This window comes from Callithrix jacchus, chromosome 9 (genome assembly GCF_049354715.1).
Source record: "Callithrix jacchus isolate 240 chromosome 9, calJac240_pri, whole genome shotgun sequence".
Taxonomy (NCBI): domain Eukaryota; kingdom Metazoa; phylum Chordata; class Mammalia; order Primates; family Cebidae; genus Callithrix; species Callithrix jacchus.
Window position 1 is genome coordinate 96,124,751 of NC_133510.1, and position 18,577 is coordinate 96,143,327.

At 41.6% G+C, this 18,577-nt stretch overlaps 1 long non-coding RNA gene across 2 annotated transcripts in view; it reads right to left on the minus strand.

The window, feature by feature from the left end:
• LOC103795360 (uncharacterized) overlaps positions 1-18,577 on the minus strand; it is a 273,323-nt gene that overhangs the window by 36,308 nt on the left and 218,438 nt on the right. Inside the window, exon 7 of one of the 2 annotated variants that reach the window (XR_013521989.1) lies at positions 6,468-6,963. The exons of the other annotated variant lie outside the window; for it this stretch is intronic. This is a non-coding gene — a long non-coding RNA (uncharacterized LOC103795360). Of the gene's footprint in view, positions 1-6,467; positions 6,964-18,577 lie in introns of those variants that run through there. 2 annotated transcript variants of the gene reach the window in all.

Here is an 18,577-nt window from a genome sequence, read left to right on the forward strand (position 1 = left end):
TCAATTATATCAAGTCCTGAAGAACACGTCCTCATTCCCCATCACTTACACACTGCAAAAGCCCAGCACGCAAAAATAAATAAATAAATAAACCCACAAAAACCAAACCCCACAGAGTCATTGATAGATTCAATTTCTTGGTAATTAACTATCGTCTGTCCCTGTAAAGAAAGAAAAGAGTGCTTAAAAAGTTGGTTGAAGACAGAAAGAATCTAGAGGTATAAATGTTAAAGATGAACAGTCAATAATCATCAGAGAAATGCAAATCAAATCCAAACCACAAAGATATATCACCTCATGCCCATTAGGATGGTTACTATGAAAAACAGCAGATAATAAAAAGTGTTGATAAGAATGTGGAGAAATTACCACCCTTGTTTGCTCTTAGAAGGAAGGTAAATTGGTACAGCCATTGTGAAAACAGTACGGTCGTTCCTCAAAAAATTAAAACTAGAACTAGAATGTGATCCAGCCATCCTACTTCTGGGTATATATGCAAAGGATCAAGAGCAGGGTCTTGAGCAGATATTTGAATACTCATGGTTAAAGCGGCACTACTCACAATAGCCAAGAGCTGGAAACAACCCAAATGTCCATCAGTGGATGAATAGATAAACGAAATGTGGTATCTACATGCAATGGAATATCATTCAGCCTTAAAAAGGAAGGAGATCCTGACACCTGCTACAATATGAATGAACATTGAGGATTTTATGCTAGGTGAAATAAGTCCGTCGCAAGCAGAAAGTGTACTTACTGTATGGTGTCCCTTATATGAGGTCGTAGAAGAGGCCTAGACACGGAAAGTATAATGGTGGCTGCTAGAGGCTTCGAGAAAGAGAAGAAGGGGAGTTGTTTCATGGCTACAGAGTTTCAGATTTGCAAAATGAAGTTGTTCTGAAAATCTGTTCTATAATGATGTGAATATACTTAGTACTACTGAAATGTACACTTAAAAATGGTTAAGATGGTAAGTTTTTTGTGTCTTTATAATAAAGAGAAAGAGAAACAGAAACAAAAAGGTCATCTTGTGTCTCCCCCTCACCCTTTACAGATGACTAAAGTAAAGCTCAGAGAAGGTAAGCGACTTATCCAAGGTCACACAGTTCATGGAGGCAGAATCAGGACCAGAACCTGGGATTCTGAGCCCTGCAGTAGGGCTCCTTCCATTACATCATGCTCTCTATGTGAGGTGCTGAGGTAATGGATAAGACATCATCATTGATTTATCCGTGGTGACAGTGACATTCTGATGAGCCTGAAAGGGATAAAGATTCTACTCTGCCTATAAATGTTCATGTGCCTGTGCTCTGTCTCCAAATCTCATCAGGATTATTCGAACCAGCAGTCTCTGACAGGCCACATAGAAACCTCAAGATATTCACAGCTGCTCTAGTCTGGAGAGAGGCCAGAAAGCAGATGAGAGCAGTTTTTCCGTTCCTGGGCTGTTCCCCCTGTAATTTAGAAGTCCCGACACTGGAAAACAAGAAGAACAACTCAGGGACTCACTTAAAAACAAGCTCAGTGTGGGGTCTCTGACGTCGTGCAGGAAAGCTGCTAGTCAAAACTTGCTAATTTGAAACCGATTCACTGACTCCTTCTTTAGACTCAGGGAATGAAGTCTTTTTTCCCATTTAGGAGTTTTCCTTTAGCTCCTTATTTCAAATTCCATAAAAGAGACAACAGGAAAAGCTGGCCCCAGCCCAAGAAGCAGAGATGAAAACCAGATCTCTAGATTTGTAAGGGTGATGTCTATAGGTTGTGTTCTATTTTATATCAGAAAGTTCTATTGTTTCCATGGAAACAATGAGTGTGACTGAGCATTCCTACAGGACCTCAGTACTTTTGGGGTTTGGGTGATTGGTGCTATTGGCTTCGTGATTCTGGAAACCTCCATAACTTTAAAGTTGAAGCCAACCTTCTTATACCCCTACTGTGCTCTTCCCATCTTGACACACAGATATCTCATGCATATGACACCCCTCTGAGCTCTGAAGGTGTTAGGAAAATCCTCCCTGCAGAAATATGACCTGTGATAAAGAACTAAATAAAAGATTTTTGGCAAGAACATTTCTGAAGATCTTTCCACTCCAGAAATATTTTTTTGTTTTCAGCAACCCTACCAAGGCTGAACGAGGATGCCTATAAAAAGCCTTCTGTGTTCCGCTAGGCACTAATGAATCCTCAGGAAGGATGGAATAAGAGGGGGGGTCAGAGACCTGGAGCCTGTGCCAGAGGCTGAGCATGCCAGCTTGGCTTGGTGCACTGATGGCAGTGCTTAGGGCCCCTGCCTCCTGTCCTCCCACTGGCATGGTCTCTGCCCACACTCCTTAAGGGAATTGGCTGTGCTCCTGGCTTGTCTCGCCTGCATGTCTGCTAGTTATCGAACAAAGGGTGGGATTACTTCCATGCCCAGTTTCCCAGATGCTCACAAGCACAGAGCCAAGAATCAGCTGAAACAGAAGGACAACTGAGTGGAGAAGCCCTCTTGATGAGACTCGGCCACACTTGAGCTGTTGTTCCTGCCATGAGACACACCTGTCACATAAAAGCCAACAAGCCATACAGGAAGCATGGTGTGCCTCCTGTTTACAGCCAATCCTAGAAAATAAAAACTTTGCAGAGATAGCACCAAACATGAAAGTGAGGGCCCTGTAGCATGTACAGCCCCTCTTCCTGTTGCACAGACAGGAGGAGGAGTCAGAAGACAAGAATGTATTGCTGCTTCCAGAAGCTGTTCCCTCACCTTCTCCTCTTCCTCACTAGGCATATTTTCCCCAATCTTCAGGGACTAGCTTCAAAACCTGAAACTCCAGGAGCTGGCCCCCTGATAAAACTTTTCACCCAATGTAAATGCAGGCAAGGTGCTTGCTCCGGGTGGAATGATAGGCACTTCTTGATTCGTGGCTACCGTCTGCAAGCTAAAAGGACCCACAGGGTAAGGGTGGATACTACCCTTGGAAACAGAAACACAAGGGGGTCTCTTCCAACCATCTTGATCACCTAAATGCCCAGTGGTCATTAGACCATCTGAGGCTTCTCCGGCAGCAATTCTTTCAGGAGTTAATTCCAGAAGAATTTCAAAAACAATCTCTCACCACCTTGTTCAAGGAAACCAAGACTCAAAATACCAGCTAGTTGTGAAAATGGTGTCTCCAGTGAATGACCAGATTCAAGGTTTGGGGAGAATTGGAAGGGAGATAGGAGAATTGGAGAAAGTAAGGACAAAAAGGAAGATTATTCTGGAGCAGGAGAGAAAAAAAACAAAAATATTAATTGGAATCAATGAGAAAAGTATTAATTGGAGCTGTTTTGAGGGATCCAAAGAGGAAACCATTCCCCTGGCACAAGGTGCATGTTTTAAGGGCAGAGAAAAAAACATATGAAGAACACTGAGTAAAAGCGATGAACTTTTTTGCTGGCTGATCCTCTGGAAAGAGGAAAGAGGAACTGTATCCCCAATTATGTCATCTTTTTTTTGTTGAGACAGAGTTCACTCTGTTGCCCAGGCTGGAGTGCAATGGCATCATCTCGGCTCACTGCAACCTCTAGCTCCCAGGTTCAAGCAATTCCCAGCCTCCCGAAGTAGCTGGGATTACAGGTGTGTGCCACCACACCTGGCTAATTTTTTTTTTTTTTTTGGTATTTTTTTTTTTTTAGTAGAGACGGGGTTTTACCATGTTGGCCAGGCTGGTCTGGAACGCCTGACCTCAGGAGATCCACCAGCCTCGGCGTCCCAAAGTGCTGGGATTACAGGTGTGAGCCATTACGCCTGGCCTATGTCATCTTCTTTATAAAGCTGAGGTTAAGGAAACCAACTTGGTCCTTGGATCAAGACATTTATTTCTATAAAGCAGCTCCAGGCTGCTATGGGTAAGGAGAAGAAACATAATAATGTAGATCAGTACTGACTTGGGAGTCTTCTCTTCTATGAGTTTTCATGAACAAAATTTGGGAGTCAGGGATATGGGAACAGAAGGCAACTGCAATTCGTGGAGCATCACTCTGCTCTGATCCCTGGGCTGAGGGCTTTATATTCAAGACCTTTGTACTCCAGAGCATCTGCTCACCCAACTTCCCCACTTGGGTGTCTCAAATTCATCCCAAATTGAGCTTCTGCTCTTTCCCCCAGATCCTGTTCCAGCCATAGTCTTCTTCATTCAGTGGATCTCACTCCATCCCTGGTTGAGCAACAACTATACACAAGGGAAAGGGAGCCATGGCATATTTAACACTCTTTTTGAAGTGAGATTAAACTTCTGTCATTCTGGGCCCAGCACAAAATTGCAGGAACAACCTGGTAACCTATACATCTCCTAGTGATACAGGAGCACAAGCAAAGTCCCACTGCAAAGCACATTGCAAGCCTCCTCTCTCATCCCATCTGTTAACATGCTAGCCTGCTTTAGAATAAATAGTGATAATGATACAGTTATTTGCAGAGAAGGACTTCCCTCCACTTACCCTGGGTTAGGCTAAAGTAGAATGAAATATTGGTAAAGGTGGCCAGGCACACATTTAATCCATCACCGATTGTTTTCCTGGATGCTTCTGACTACATCTTACGTGCATGTAACATTTCTGCTGATAAATATTTCAAGATTAAAAGACTTTCCTTATTTACCACTGCCTACAGTCAATTTTTACAGTTTCACACCAATTTAACTATGAATACCAATTATAGTAGGTGAAGACATACATTATTTTACTTAATGTTTGAAACTACCTTGAGGAAGAGCATTATCATTTTTTGATTGTGGTAAAAGATCCATAACATTTTAACCCTTTGGGGTTTACAGTTCAGTGTCATTCAGTACATCCGCCTGTACCACCATCACTACCATCCATCTCTAAAATGCCCCCATCATCCCCCACTGAAACCTCATACCCACCAAACAATAACTCTTCATTCCCTCTTTCCTCCCAGGTCCTGGTAACCATCATTTTGCTTCCTTTCTTTATGAATTTAACTACTCTGAAGTCAAATTGTACCTCAGATAAGGGCAATCAGATGATATTTGTCCTTTTGTGTCTGGCCTATTTCACTTGGCATGTTTTTAAAGTTTTCCTATATTGCAGCTTATGTCAGAATTTTTTCCCGTTTTAAGGTTGAATATATTCCATTGTGTGTGTGTGTATGTGTGTGTGTACATATGTGTATGTATGTATTTTGTTTATCCATTAATTCTTTAATCAATATTTGGGTTATCCTTTTGGATATTGTGAATAATGCTATTATGAACATGGATGTCCAAATTTTAGTTCAAGTATCTCCTTTCTTTTGGGTGTATATCTAGAGATGGAACTGCTGGATTATATGCCAATTCTATTTTTACATTTTTTTTAGGAACCTCCCTAATGTCTTCCACAGTAGCTGCATCATTTTTCATTTTCACCAGTAATGCACAAGAGTTCCAATTTCTCTATATCCTTGGAAGCCATTATATTTCATCCCCAACCTTACAGACAAGGAAACTGAGGCTCAGAGAAATGATGACTTCCCACAGTTACACAGCTGCTGAATATCAGATCCCACATGGGAAGCCAGGATTCCTGACTCCCTGTCTTTCGCACTTCCCTAGTTCTACAGCTGCCTCAGTCATAGAACAGCAAAAATAGAAGCCCAGTGAAACCCAAAACAAGCAGAACTCAAAACCCAAAACAATTCATCCAGGGAAGAATTTTTATCTGGGAGTTACCACCCCTGTTATTCTTGTAATGGTGATAGCTCGAAACACACTGTTGCTAGGAACTCTAGAGGTAAAAATGTGCATGCCCAATGACAAGGTTGATCCTGTTGATTTAGCAAACTTTTCATTCTTTCAGTTTAATGAATGAATGCATGAATTAATGAATGAATTTGGAATTCATTAATTTCAGTTAATTAATTAATCTGGAATTCATTAATTCCTTCAACAAGCATTTATTAAGTGCCTATTAACTGCCAATCATGCTTTTAAGAGCTGTGAACAAGACTGCCAAGCTTTCTCCTCTCATGGAACTCACATTCTAGAGAAGACAGACAATAGAAAAGCAATAAATTGGATCATTTCAATGTTATAAGCACACTGAAGGATATGAACAGGGTGATGGGACAGAGTAACAAAGGCAGGTGGAAGAGTGACTTTAGGTACCATGAGGTCTGTCTGGAAAAGGTGGTGTTTAAGCTCCCCGTGTGAAATCTGGTAGAAGAACACATGGGCATATAGAAGAGCAATGTAAAGGTGTTAAGGTAGAAAGAATTGGAATGTTCTAAGAAAATCAGGGTGTCGTCTGGTGGGACCATGAAAACACAGAATGGAGAGTAGAGGGAGATGTAGTCAGAGAGAGGGCAGGCACCAAACGAATGGGTCCTTATAATCATCATAGCTAATGTTTATGTAGCACTTACTCTGTGGCAGATGCTATTCCAATTAATTTTTATTTGTTAGTTATTTAATCATTACACAACCCTAACTAAATATTATTATTATTCCCACTTTGCAGATGAGGGCACTGAGGCCCAGAGAGGCTGCATAACGTTTTCAAGGAGATCTAGTTGGTAAGGGGGTGGAACTTAGATTTGAACCCATGCAATTTGGCTTCAGAGTCTGGGTTCATAACCACTTTGTCATAGGACCATCTTGTGATTAGATGTTATTTGAAAATCAACAAGCTATCACTGAAAGGCTTTAAGCAGGGGTGACAGGACTTGTTTTATATTTTGAGATGATCACCCTACCTGCTGTATGGAGCGAAAGGGGAGGCAGAGAAACCAGTTGGAGGCCATTATGGGATTCCAGCTGAGAGAAAATCATGTTGTGGATGAGGGAAGTGGAGGTGAAAGAGACAGAAATAGACATTGTTGGGATACCTTTTTGAAGCAGAGCTGTAGGGTTTGCTGACACCTTGGATGTGGAGGTGAGGAATCCAGGTGCACTGCCAGGTTTTCAACTTGAGCAACTTGTTGAATGAAGAAGACATCTAGTAAGCCGGGGAAGAACAGGGTATAGAGAAGGTATGTGTTGGGTATTTGAATGTCTAGCATCCATTTCCCTAAAAGCACCCCCATTTCTTGTTAGGGAACACCTCTTTCTTGTGAGTTATAGTCAAGCCAAGAGGCCATACATGACTGAGACAGTCCAATCAGATAATCCTTTCCTGGAATGTGAATCTGAAGCAGGAAAAAATTCAGCCCCTCCAGGTGCAGCCTCCTAACAAGGTTTTTCCTTTGCAAGGCAGTTGCTGTGCTTCCTAGTTCCAAGTCCAGGACTCCAGCCTACCATCAACTCTGCAAGTCCCAAAGCCTTCCAGCACATTCTGCCTGCCTAAATTAGCCAGTGCCAGTTCTTCTTGCTTGTAAACAAAGAAAATACAGGCTGGAGATAGGATAGGGTGTGATGCTCATAATCAAGAGACACATTTTGGACAGGGTAAGTGTATTGGTCCATTTTCATGCTGCCGGTAAAGACATATCTGAGGCTGGGAAGAAAAAGAAGTTTCACCAGACTTAGTTCTACATGGCTGGAGGCCTCAGAATCATGGCAGGAGGTGAAAGACACTTCTTACATGGTGGCAGCAAGAGAAAAATGAGGAAGATGTGAAAGTGAAAACTCCTGATAAAACCATCAGCTCTCTTGAAACTTATTCACTACCATGAGAACTGTATGAGGGAAACCACCCCCATGATTCACATTATCTCCCACTGGATCCTTCCCACAACATGTGGGAATTATGGGATTATAATTCAAGATGAGATTTGGGTTGGGAGCCAAACCATATCACTAAGATTAAGATGCACATCGGATGAGTCAAGGAAGCTGTTTGACCTCAGGGATGAGGTCTGGATCAGAAAGAAAGAAATTTTATGAGAAAATATCCCATATCTTTCGCTAAAAAGGTCTTGGTTTTCTTTTTCTTTTCTTTCTTTTTCTTTTTTTCTGAGACAGAGTCTTGCTTTGTTGCCCAAGCTGGAATGGAGTGGTGTGATCTCGGCTCACTGCAACCTCCGCCTCCCAAGTTCAAGCAATTCTTCTGTCTTAGCCTCCCAAGTAGCTGGGACTACAGGTACATGCCACCACACCTGACTAAATTTTTGTATTTTTAATGGACACGGGGTTTCACCATATTGGCCAGGCTGGTCTCGAACTCTTGACCTAGTGATCTGCCTGCCTCGGTCTCCCAAAGTGCTGGGATTACAGGTGTGAGTCACCATGCCCAGTTAAACCCTGATTTTCTTTTGGAGAAATATCCCTCCTTCTTGGCTAGGACTCATGACAGGCTGTTAATCAAAGTTCCAGACTCTCCTCTGGCCAAGAAGTGAGGAGTCTCAGTCCTGAACAGTCAGCACAAGCCATTTACCCAGTGATAGTGATTATTCCAGGTTACGCAGATAAGCCAGATCATTTGAATAAGAATTAGCCAAAGGACTGTTGGTGGAATAATCAGGAAGGAAAAGTTGTTCTTTGCAGCACAATTGCTAAACTGGTACAAGCAAGCTTGGAACTACCAGGTCCTTTTTTAAAAAATCACCTTGGGACTATAGACTAATGAAAATGAGGCCAACACGACAGAAAAATAGGTCCCAGTAACAGAGGGAGAGAGGCCATGTGGTGATGCATCACTGCTCAAAGTAAGGGAGGAGCTTGGACTGGGTCTCTGCGAACATCACAATGATGTGAATCAATGAATTCCCATTTTTGCTTCAGAGTTGAGTTAGCTTCTGTTACTTGTAACCAAGTGGGTTCTGACAAGTACAAATTGCATTTAAATAAGTAAGATCACACAGGAGGAAAATGTAGTTAGGACTGAACTGCAAAACACTAATAACTAAAGCTCTAGCAGAGGAGGAGCCAGCATTTTGGTTAAATTGTTTCTTGTGTTTGATGACAAATGGGACCAGAAAGATAATGTAATTTATTGTATTGCTGAAAGAGAATCTGTTGGCAGAGTATTGCAAATTTTGTTTAACTGTGTGATAGGTACAAAAATGGCCTTATGTTTGCAAATTCCCAAAATAAAAATTTTGCTTGTGGCTTAATGTTGGCACATCATTCCTGTGTTCAAAAGTCAGTCCCTCATTGCCGGAGAGCACCATTGCTGCTGAGTCATGCCATCCAAGACAGCTATGGCTACCTGCCTTTTCTTGGCACCCAGCATTCTGAGATGCTGGAATTCAGTGATTCTGGCAAAGACAAGTCAGACATGTGCGGACTGTTGATAAATAGGCACCAGGCCTTTGTGGCTTGACTGCTCAAAGTAAGGGAGGAGCTTGGACTGGGTCTCTGCTGGCCCCTGAATTCATTTTGGATGAGACAGGTTGGTGTGTGCTAACCAGGGTCCCCATTCCTAACAGACTGGCATCACTGGCTCCAGAAAGGATTGTTCTGGCTCCCGTGTCAAAAGTGGCTCTGCACAAAACTGATATTTTGAGCAAATTGTACAGAGTCATGCACAGTGGAATGATGAGTTTTGCCCAGTAGGGAGTGTTGAGACAGCCAAATGGTGGCTCTGAAGTGCGTGCCAGGAAGCTGGTCTCAGGGGTGGGAGCAGAGTCATCATAGAAATGGATGAATGGCAGGGACTGCAGGAGCAATCAAGTAAGAGTCTGCAATTAGAGGAAAGAGTTTGCCCTTTAGCCAGACAAAGAAGACAAAGGGAAACTCTTCCTTTTGCCTCACAGGAAAAGAAAATGTGGATTTCCTGTTGTCTTATTCTGGGTCAGTAGGCTCTGAGAAGCAGTCAGAACTCCAACCAGCCCATGCTTTGAATAACTATCATCATTGACTCTGTGAACACAAGGCTCTTTGATAAACAGCCTAATGACACTCTTAAGTACTCAGGCACTGGAGCCAGACTGCCTGGATTTCTGTCGTGGGTTTACCACTTCCTTCCTTAATGTTCCTGTGCCTCAGTTTCCTCTCCTATAAAAAGAGAACGATAATGAACGTGGGAAGCATTACGTCAAGTGAAATAAGCCAAACACAAAAGGACCAGTACCTCATGATTCCACTTATATGAGGTGCCTATAAAAGGCAAATTCCCATAGATGGGAAGTGGAATAGAGGTTACCAGGGGCTGGGGGGAGTAGGGGAAGAATGGAGTTATTGTTTAATGAGTATAGAGTTTCTGTTTGGGATGTGGAGAAAGTTCTGGCAATGGATGCTGGTGAATGCATTTAATGGCACTGAACTGTAGACTTCAAACTGGATAAAATGGTAAATTTTGTGTTGTATATATTTTACCACCATTTTCAAAGTAAGTTTGTTGCTGCAAACATAATATTGAGCAAAGAAGTCATAGACAAAATAATTAGTGCGGTATGATTTCAGTACATTAAGTACAAAAATGGCAGAAATCCTCACTGGTGTTGGATATTAGGATAGTGTTGTAACTGCCCGAGGGGTTCTTGCGGCCCACTGCACAAAGAAAAACCATGGCATTGTAATAAAGAAAGAGTTTATAGACACAAGGATGGCCATGCCACACGGGAGAGCAATTTAGTAGTGAAATCATTCTCCTCCAAAGCTCCTAGGTTAGGAATTCAAAGGCAGCTTGGGGGAAGTGAGGCGGGTAGCTAGGCCTGTTGCTGATTGGTTGGGGCAGAGATGAAATCATAGAGGGTCAAAGCTGTCCTCCTGTGCACTGAATTGCTTCTGGGTAGGGCCACAGGAGTGGGGTTAGGGATTCCAGGCAGAGCCATCAGGTCAAGGTGAGGTCATGGGTGTCAGACATGCGGAAAAACCTGAAAAAATATCTTGAAAAGCCAACCTACAACAGTGATGTTATCCGCAGGAATCACTAGGGAAGCTGCATCTCCAGCAACCTCTGGAATAAGGACTAACAATCCTTCATGTCTGCACCTTCCAAGAATCCAGCTCTTCTCCTTACCCTATCCCGGAGGCCACCCCTTAGCTTTACAAAAGCAGTTGAGTTTGAGCAAAGGCCTATTATCATTTCAACTAACACAAATGTCTCCCAGAGTCAGCTCAGCCCCGAAGCCCAGGAATAATTAAGGGAAAGGCAAGACGGGGGTTGGGAGGGTAGCTTGGCTCACTGTTACAATTTTTCTCACTGATATAATTTTTGCAAAGGCGATTTCAGTATTGGTGTTGGATGTGAACACCATTGAGGGTGATGGAGACTGGAAAGGGAGTCTCAGGTGGTTGGTCATGTTTTCTTTCTTGATCTGCAGGCTGATTGCCTGAGTGTGTTGCCTTTGTGAAAATTATTGATCTGTCATTTATGTGTGCACTTTATGTATGTTAGACTTCAAGGAAAAGCACCCCTCCACCTCTACTATCCTCCTCAGAGGGCTATTTTAGTATTCAGTGAATTAATAGAGATAACAAACTTAGAACAGTACCTGGCGTCTAGGGGATTCCTAAGTCTTTTCTAGCCGTATTATAAAACCAAAGAAAAGCTTTCCTCCAGAAAGCTTTGTGGATTTACCTCTGCAATTGAGATGCCAATCATTCCCTTCTTATCTACACTCCTTGTGTTTTGAGATACTTTGTATTCGCTCTTCCAAATTCCCCTCCCTGCCATGCCCCCCACCCCAGACAGTTAGGCAGATATAAGCAGAGAAGGAGAAGGGAGACCCCTTACCCCAGAAATGTCAGGCAACCATCAGGTGATGGTTGGGAGGCTGTTAAACTGGCTCACTAAAATAATAATTGGCCTCAGCTGGCACCAGGGAAAGCTAGTCTAACAAAGGCAGAAAACACCCGAAGCTGGTGATTAGCAGCTTCCTGATAAGATCTCAGGAGTTGGATAAGCAGGCTCAAGCATGTGCATTAAGATGCAAAATGGTGGAGTTTAACTGGTTTATGACCTTCCTCTAGGAACCTCAACTTGTATAGAAAAAATGCCTCGAGTGAACCTGAGCATAACTTCAGTAAACACACTGTCCATGCGGTCCTTCCCAAGTGCAGGTAGGCCACTGTGCATGAGGATAGCTCCCCTCAAGGGAAGAATCAAGGGGGGAGAAACAGAAACCGGGGAACCATGACAATGGATAAAACCCCAAGTCAAGGATCAAACAGGGCACCTGAATCTCTCAAGTCACCCACTCGGTCCTCTTCCAAGTGTACTTTGCTTCCTTTCCTTCCTATGCTAAAACTTTTTAATAAACTTTTACTTCTGCTCTAAAATTTGTCTCTCACTACCTTATGCCCCTTGGCTGAATTTTTTCCTTGAGGAGGCAAGGATCAAGTTTGTTGCACACCTGTCGGATTCACTGCTGGTAACACCTTCATTAAAGGTTGCAGGTCCTGTCCAGCAGGCCGCTCCGCTTGGCTCTCTCTTTCCCCAAGTTCTAGTAACTGCCTCTTTGGGCCCAGGAGTAATAATGGTGCCCTGCAGTTATCCCCACTCTACTATACTATCCCTTGTGGTTTTCTTATGCCCAGACTTTTATAAATCACTTCTTATTAAAATTTTCTCCAGTTTTCCCAATTTTAGTGTATTATTAACTTCTGGGACCCTGACCCATATCTACCCCCTTAGAAAATCTATGAAAAGCAGCCATGTAGGCTACAGCATCTCGATCAATCAGATCACTGTTGACTAGGGCAGACACGAGCAGCTGACCATGCTGAACCAATCAGAATCACAGAAGCAGAGTGATTTAACCAGTGGAGAACTGCAGAATTATAAGATTATGCAGAGATAGAGCCAAGGTTGGTGCCATGGCAACCCAAAGGCACGAGCAAGCTGAAGCTACCGTAGAACAGTCAAAAAAATTGGTCTGTGGGGAAAAAGGAACACATGCAAAGTATCATTCATTCATGTTTTAAATGCATTAATATACTCAAAAATGTGTTCTAACAATACACAATCAAATGTAAAATCATCTACTGTATGGTTTTCTCAGTTACTAAACTGTATCTTTTTGGGGGGAGGGCGGGGGGAATGGAGTTTCACTCTTGTCACCTAGGCTGGTGTGTAATGGTGCAATCTTGGCTCACTACAACCTCTACCTCATGGGTTCAAGTGATTCTCCAGCCTCAGCTTCCTGAGTAGCTGAGATTACAGGTGCACACCACCACACCTGGATAATTTTTGTAGTTTTAGTAGAAACAGGGTTTTACCATGTTGGCCAGGTTGGTCTCAAACTCCTGCCTCAGCCTCCCAAAGTGCTGGGATTACAGGCATGAGCACCACACTCGTCCCAACTGTATCTTTTTTTGAGATGGAGTTTCACTCTTGTTGCCCAGGCTAGAGTGCAATGGCATGATCTTGGCTCACTGCAACCTCTGCCTCCCGGGTTCAAGAAATTCTTCTGCCTCAGCCTCCCAAATAGCTGGGATTACAGTCATGTGCCACCACACCCGGATAATAACTGTATCTGTTTTTGAGAGATAGGATCTTACTTTGTAGATCAGGCTGGGATGCCATCATAGCTCACTGCAGCCTTGAACTCCTGGGCTCAAGCCATCTTCCTGCCATAGCCTTCCTAGTTGTTGGACTACAGGTGCACATCACCATGTCTGGCTAATTTTTTAAATTTTTCATAGACATGGGGGTATGAGTATGTTGCCCAGACTGGTCTAGAACTCCTGACCTTAAGTGATCTTCCTCCTTTGGCCTCCACAAATTACTAGGATTACAAGCATGAACCACCATGACTGGCCTTGAACTGTGTCTTTAAAGCCCCTGAAATGTTTTTCCTACTACAGTAACATAAATGATATTATGTCTAAAATTTAACTGTATGAAATGCAAGAATGCTACTCATTACAAAATCCTGTTAATATATGTGTGTTGGGGTGGATAAGGTAAAGAATGATTGATGCTACTTAAGAAATTGTGGTTATCCATTAGTAAATTTTGAAATCAATTTAAATTAATAATGAAATATAACAAAATAGAAAATATCAGGATTCATGATGCTTCTAAGAGTAAATATTGACTTGAAAAACTTATTTCAGTGACACATATACTGGGTCAAGTGTAAAATGTATTTCCACAGGGTCAAAAATTTTTTTAAATTCTCGTTAACTGTCGTTAAAATATGCAGTTCGGAAATTACTCTGATATACTATCAGTGTGGGAGTGACACAGGAAGAAAACACAATAGAGTTATTATAAATAATCTTGCTAACATCTATGGGAATCATGTATTTTGAACCTTGATATATTCTTCCACAGATGGTTTTAAGTTGGAGGTGGTCATCAAGCTACCATTTCACCATCATCCTTCTCACTTTTCTCTTTTTACAAACTGGAAAAGAACATTGATAGTACCGTCATCGTGTAGGTATTTCCCCAGTGCTTGCAATCCCATATGCACTAGATAAATGTTTGATACATTTCTGGAAAATGGTCTTTTCACAAAGCCATTGTGTCTACATCAGAATCAATGACATGAATAATCTGTTTAAAATTTCCATGTATGCACTGCTATAATCAAACTTCATATGGTCACTGGAATACCTCATTGACAGTGGTTTTATATCAAAAATTTTCAAAGACTACATTTTTTAAAATGAGCTATTACCACATTATTCTTTATATTATTTTTCATTGGCATTTTTATTTAGATGTAATAATACTGATGTTAATACAGGGTCAGTAATAAACTTTACTAGCTGTAGTGAGTTGAATTGTGGCTCCCAAAAGATATGTCTACCCAAAACCTCAGAATCTGATCTTATTTGATTACAAGTCTTTGCAGATGTCATTAAGATAAGGGTCTTAAGATGAGATAATCCTGGATTGAGATGGGACTTAAATCCAATGAGAAATGTCCTTCCATGAAAGAGCAAAGAAGAAACAGAGACAAAAAGAGAGAGCTATATGAAGACCAAGGCAGAAGTTGGAGCTATAAAGTCCCAAAACACAGAATGGCAAGGGTTGCTGGGAGCCACTAGAATCCAGGAGAGAGGCATGAGACAGAATCTCACTCAGAAGCTTCAGAGGGAACATGGCCCCGGCAAGATCTTGATTTTGAATTTGTGGCCTTCAGAACCTAGAAGAAATTTCTGTTGTGTTAAGCCACCAACTTTGAGGTAATTTGTTAACAGCAGCTCTAGGAAACTAATATACCAGCTGAATAATTTATTGATGGTTTAAAGGTCACACCAATTATAGATTTGGTTTTCCTGGCCCTGGCCTGACCTACATCTTTCACTTAGAGAATGCTGGTAAGAGTTTATTCTGAAATAGTACTGGATTCCCACAGACAATTAAACCTACACGGTTACATGGCAACTGCCTTTCACAGGACTGTAAACTAGACCATTGCTATGGTTTGAAAGTTTGTGTCTCCTACAAAGTTCATGCTGGAATTGAATCCCCGTGCAGCTGTATTAAGAGACAGGACTTTTAGGAGATAATTAGGTTATGAAGACTCTGCCCTCATGAATAGAATGAAGGCTCTTATACAAGGGCTTGACAGCTGTGCAATATAGGGGGACCCCATCTCTACAAAAAATTTAAAAATTAGCCAGGCATGGTCCCAGCTACTTTGGAGGCTGAAGACTACACCTATAGTCCCAGCTACTCTGGAGGCTGAAGTGGGAGGATCACTTGAGCCTGGGAGGTTGAGGATGCCGTGAGCTGTGATTGTGCCACTGCACTCCAGCCTGGGTAACAGTAATACCCTGTCTGAAAATGAAATAAAGTAAATAAAAGAGCTTAAAAGAGTCCATTTGCCTCTCCGCCATGTGAGGACACCACAAGAAGACCCCCATGAGGCACAGGCCTTCACCAAACTCAGTTGTTGGTTCATTGCTGTTGGACTTCCCAGCCTCTAGAACGGTAAGAAAGAAATTCTGTTGTTAATATATTATTCAATCTAAGATGTTTTATTAGAGCAGCAAGAACAGACTAAGACAGCCATTCCTTAGATTGTCTCTTACTCCGCAAAAGTCAAATATGTCCATGGTTACAACTGAAGAAAATGGATTTTCATTCAAACTGAAAGGGACAATAGCAGAGTGATCAGGAACATGGGATGGAGTCAGACAGTTCTGGATTGAAATCCTGGCTCCAATCCTTGACTAAGGGAGTGAACTTGAACAAATTACTGAAACTCTGGGCCTCTCTTTGCTCACTTGTAAAACAAGAATTATTAAACTCCTTCAAATACTGCCAGACAATTTAATAAGGAAAACACTCCATCTTTACAAAGTCTTGGTGGTACCTCAGAAAACTGAAGTCAGCAGTGGATGTTTATAGTTTTGAGATCTGGGTTCAAGTAACCTTAAGAGTCTTTCAAGAAGGGAACTGACTGGAACTGGGCTAAGCTCGTGATGTAACCTTAGCCCAAGATGGTCAAAGGGAGGATCTTAAAGCAAGTATAGAGTGAACTATGGCTTGATGAGAGTGAGCAATTTGCTTAGGGGGAGGAGATTGTTGTCTCAGATAAACGGATGAGCCAGAATTTCCTGACACAAACAGAGAAGTTATTTGTAGGCTTACAGTCTTATCTATTCTAGGAAAAGTTTTCAGAACAAGTAACTTAAGTCATATTGAGTTCTAAGTCCAAATAGCGATATCATGTTGATGGCAATTGTCATGGTTCTCAAGAGAATGAGATCTACTTTCTGTGGTTGTTGTCAGGAGTAAATGACATTATGGTTCTAGTCTCTGCCACACAGCAGGGACTAAATAAGATATTATTATTATCCATTTCAATGTATTTTGAAAGACTAAACAAATGTAATAGCAAATTTTGACATCTCTCAAATTTTTATTGCTTTTCATAAGTAATAAGCAAAGTAAATGGCTTTCAGCTTTCCAGGAGTTTGGGAACTACTAAGGTACTAAGGTTATAGTAGAATTTGCACTTATTGAGAAAAAAAGTGAGGGGACAAAATGAAAAAACAACTGAGGGCTCTTTTTCTTTGCCATGATGCTAGTTGTTTGCATATTTGAATTCCCCCAAGGACTTGGGAGTAATTCGCTCTGCATAAGCTACACATCTTCAAGAAGAAAATTGCTCTTTTAATGCAGAGAGGTTTCATGAAATGGTGTATCATATGGAAATGCAATGCTTTCTGGAGACACAGGAGTCTCTGTTCATTCAATCGGCATATTCTCAGTTGAATCAGTAAAAATTTTTATAAGAGAAAGCTACATCTCTTCAGTCTCTGAACATACAAAGCCCAGAGGAATTTCTTGAGTATTTGTACACTTGAGTGTTTGACTTGAGAATCTTCAGATGGCAGCCGAGACTTATCCTCAGGAACAGAAGGCAACATGGTCAGCTGCCTGTTTGACTCCAAAGGCAGTGCTCATTCAATGCCTCCACCCCCACCTTTCTCCACTGAACCCTGCAGCAGCATTCTAAAGACTGCAGGAGGGACTGCCCTGGTTTTGCCCTCTTCACTCCAGGGAATCTGAAATTGCTTCACTCAATTTTCCCATCTCTAAAAGAGAGACAAAAAGTGCATGCACCCTTCATGTTTTGATATGTCATTAAAATAAATAAAATAATCCAAACTATTTAGAAGAAAACTATTAATAATAATTGTATATATTTATGGGGTACAATGTGACATTTTGATACACTGAGGGATGATAAAATCAAGCTACTTAACATATCCAGCACCTCACCTACTTATCTTTTTTTTTCTAGTGAGAACATTTAAAATCTACTCTTAGCAATTTTGAAATATACAGTAAGTTATTATTAACTATGGTCACTATGCTGTGCACTGAAATTTATTCCTCCTAACTCAAACTTTGCACCCTTTGACCAATATCTCCCCTTTCCCCATTCCCACCCTGCGCTCCCATCCTTGAGTAACCATCATTCAATTCTGTCCTTCTGTAGGTTCCACTTTTAGAGATTGCACATGTAAGTGAAATCATGGAGTATTTGTCTTTCTGTGCTTGGCTTATTTCACTTAACATAATGTACGCCAGGTTTATCTATGACATTGCAAATAACAGAATTTATTTTTTTTTTATTTTAATTATTATACTTTAAGTCCTATACATGTGCCGTGGTGATTTGCTGCATCCATTACCCTGTTATCTACATTAGGTATTTCTCGTAATGCTATCCCTTCTTTATCCCCCCACCTCTTGCTATCCCTCCCCTAGCCCCCTACCCCCCGACAGGCCCTGGTGTGTGATGCTCCCCTCCCTGTGTCCATGTGTTCTCATTGTTCAACACTCACTTATGAGTGAGAACATGCAGGGTTTGGTTTTCTGTTCTTGTGTCAGTTTGCTGAGAATGATGGTTTCCAGCTTTATCCATGTCCCTGCAAAGGACATAAACTCATCCTTTTTTATGGCTGCATAGTATTCCATGGTGTATATGTGCCACATTTTCTTTATCCAGTCTATCACTGATGGGCATTTGGGTTGGTTCCAAGTCCTTGCTACTGTGAACAGTGCCACAATAAATATATGTGTGCATGTGTCTTTATAATAGAATGATTTATAATCCTCTGGGTATATACCCAGTAATGGGACTGGTGGGTCAAATAGTATTTCTATTTCTAGATCTAGGAATCACCACACTGTCTTCCATAATGGTTGAACTAATTTACACTCCCACCAACAGTGTAAAAGCATTCCTATTTCTCTACATCCTCTCCAGCATCTGTTGTCTCCTGATTTTTTCAATGATCACCATTCTAAC